The sequence below is a fragment of the Oratosquilla oratoria genome, chromosome 24 (genome assembly GCF_046742065.1).
Source record: "Oratosquilla oratoria isolate Oo_2021 chromosome 24, ASM4674206v1, whole genome shotgun sequence".
NCBI lineage: Eukaryota > Metazoa > Arthropoda > Malacostraca > Stomatopoda > Squillidae > Oratosquilla > Oratosquilla oratoria.
In genome coordinates this window covers 29,023,669-29,026,168 of record NC_134800.1, presented here as the reverse complement: position 1 = coordinate 29,026,168, position 2,500 = coordinate 29,023,669, and positions in this window count along the sequence as shown.

Here is a 2,500-nt window from a genome sequence, read left to right as displayed (position 1 = left end):
TCATACGACCCGAGTACGCTGCTCTTGGTTCGATGTTGTGACGTTTGGATGTGGCGCATCACATCAGTGATGCTGTCAAGTAGCCTAACTGGAAGTTTCACATTTAGGGTTGAACATCTTCTTTGCCAGATGAGGATCATTGGGAGATCAAACCAAAGGGAAAAAAAAAACAAATAATAATAATAATAATAAAAAAAAAAAAAAAAAAAAAAATTGCTGGGAAATCATCCTCAAACTATCGACCCGAAACAGAGTATATCAGGTCTTGAAATCTGCTTCATTCCATCAATCCTTACAATCCGACAATCGTTTGTGAAGGACGGGAATCGGACGTGTGCAGATTTTCATAACTGCGCAGCCAAACGATCTTATTCAGGCGAAGGAAATCCCTTTAAGCGATAAACGCGAATCTTGCACTGCTGCCCCTTGGAGCGGTCTGCCCCCTTGGGCACCTGCATCATGCCACGTTTTAATAGTGGTGACGCGGGCGGGAAGAAAAGGAAGAGGAAGAGGAAGAGGAAGAGGAAGAGGAAGAGGAGGAAAAGGAAGAGAAGGAGGAAGAAATAGAGGAGAAGGAAGAGGGAGAGACGTAGACGAGGAGTACACGTGGAGTAGGAGCAAAAAGAGGAGGAGGAGCAGGAGGAGGAGGAGGAGGAGGAGCAGCAGCAGCAGCAGGAAGAGGAGTAGAGGAGGAGGAGTAGGAGGAGAAGGAGGAGGAGGAAGAGGTGGAGACAAAGACGAGGAGAAGAGGAGACAAGGAAGAAGAATAGGAGGAAAAGGAGAGGAAACAGGAATAAGAGGAGGAAGAAAAGGAGGAACAAGATAAAGAAGAGAAGTATGAGAGGGAGACGGAGACGAAGAGCAGTCAAGAAGGAGGGGGGACGAAGATGAGGAAGAGGAGGAAGAAGAGGATGAGGAGCAGGAAGAGGAGGATGAGGAGCAGGAATAGGAAGAGAAGGAGAAGGAAGAAGAGAAGGAGGAAGAGGAGGAGGAGGAGGAGGAGGAGGAGGAGGGGGATGAAGACGAAGAAGAGGAGAAGGAGGAGAAGGGGGATGAAGACGAGGAAGAGGAGAAGGAGGAGAAGGGGAGATGAAAACGAGGAAGAGGAGACGTGGAAAACGAGGAGGAAGAAGAATATGTTGATCAAGAGGACGAAAGGAAGAGGAGGAGGAGGAGGAGGAGAAGCAGGAGGAGCAAGTGGAGGATAATGAATAAGATGGAGGAGGGTGTAGACCACAAAGGAACGAATGAGAGATGGAGGGAGGAGAGGAGGAAGGGGAGGAGGAGGAGGAGGAGGAGGGTCCTATCCATCTTTTCCACGGTTCTGCTAATTTTCTTAAGAGCCTCCCGGTTTAGCCTGGAAATTAGAATCGGGAATGAGAATCGGGAATGGATTGGAACTTGGAATCTGGGATTAGGGATTGGTCGCTCTCTGGAATGGAATGGGGTGGAATGGAATGGGGGAAGACATGGAGTGGAGGGGGGAGAGGCTGAATGGGAAAGAAGGAAGAGTGTAGAGACCAAAAGAAAAGAAGAGAGGAGGTAAAGGCAATGGTGGGGGTATAAGGGGAGAGGAAAGCAGAGAAAGAGGAAGAAGAAGAGAAAGATGAGGAAGAAGAAGAAGAAGAAAAAAAGAAGAAAAAGAAGAAGAAGAAGAAGAAGAAGAAGAAGAAGAAGAAGATGATGAAGGAGAAGAAGAAGACGAAGAAAAAGAAGAAGAAGAGGAAGGAATAGAAGAAGAAGAAGAGGAAGAAGGAGAAGAAGAAGAAGAAGGAGAAGAAGAAGAAGAAGAAGAAGAAGAAGAAGAAGAAGAAGAAGAAAAAGAAAAAGAAGAAGAGAAGAAGAAGAAGAATGAATTTGAAAATACAGAGGATTTCAAAGCAATCTGATTTCAAATCACAAAAATTAAGAAAAAAAATCCGGTGGGAAATAGAGAAATATAGAAACAGAGAGAGAGAAATACAGACAGAGCGAGAATGAGAGAGACAAACAGAGAGAATGAGAGAGAGAGAGAGAGAGAGAGAGAGAAAGAGAGAGAGAGAGGTACAAAGAGCCGGAGAGAGAAAGGAGAGAGAGCAGAAGGAAAAAGAGAGGTGGAAGAGAGAGATAGGAGAAAGAACGAGAAAAAGGGAAAAAGGAAGATAGGTAGTTGGGGGAGGCAAAACCAAACGTACTTTTTGTTTTCTTTTTGTAATTTGAAGTTAAGTTTTCACCTTTGTGTGAGGGGACAAGAAATTGGTTCCGTATTTCTATGCAACTTACGCAATCTACTCACTACTGACTGGATGCCATAGGGAAGTTCCGTGGGATGAATGAAATAGCTTGGCGACAACCATAATCTGGCGACATCCTTAATACAAGGGAAAATACCATTAGGTTCGAAAACTTTTAAGGGCGGCAAGCTTATCCTTAGATAATGTGTTGACAACTCTTTACTTGTGGTTATCTATTCCTCCCTTTCATTGCTCTATTTGGGAAGCTCTACATCTTACATTTGTTC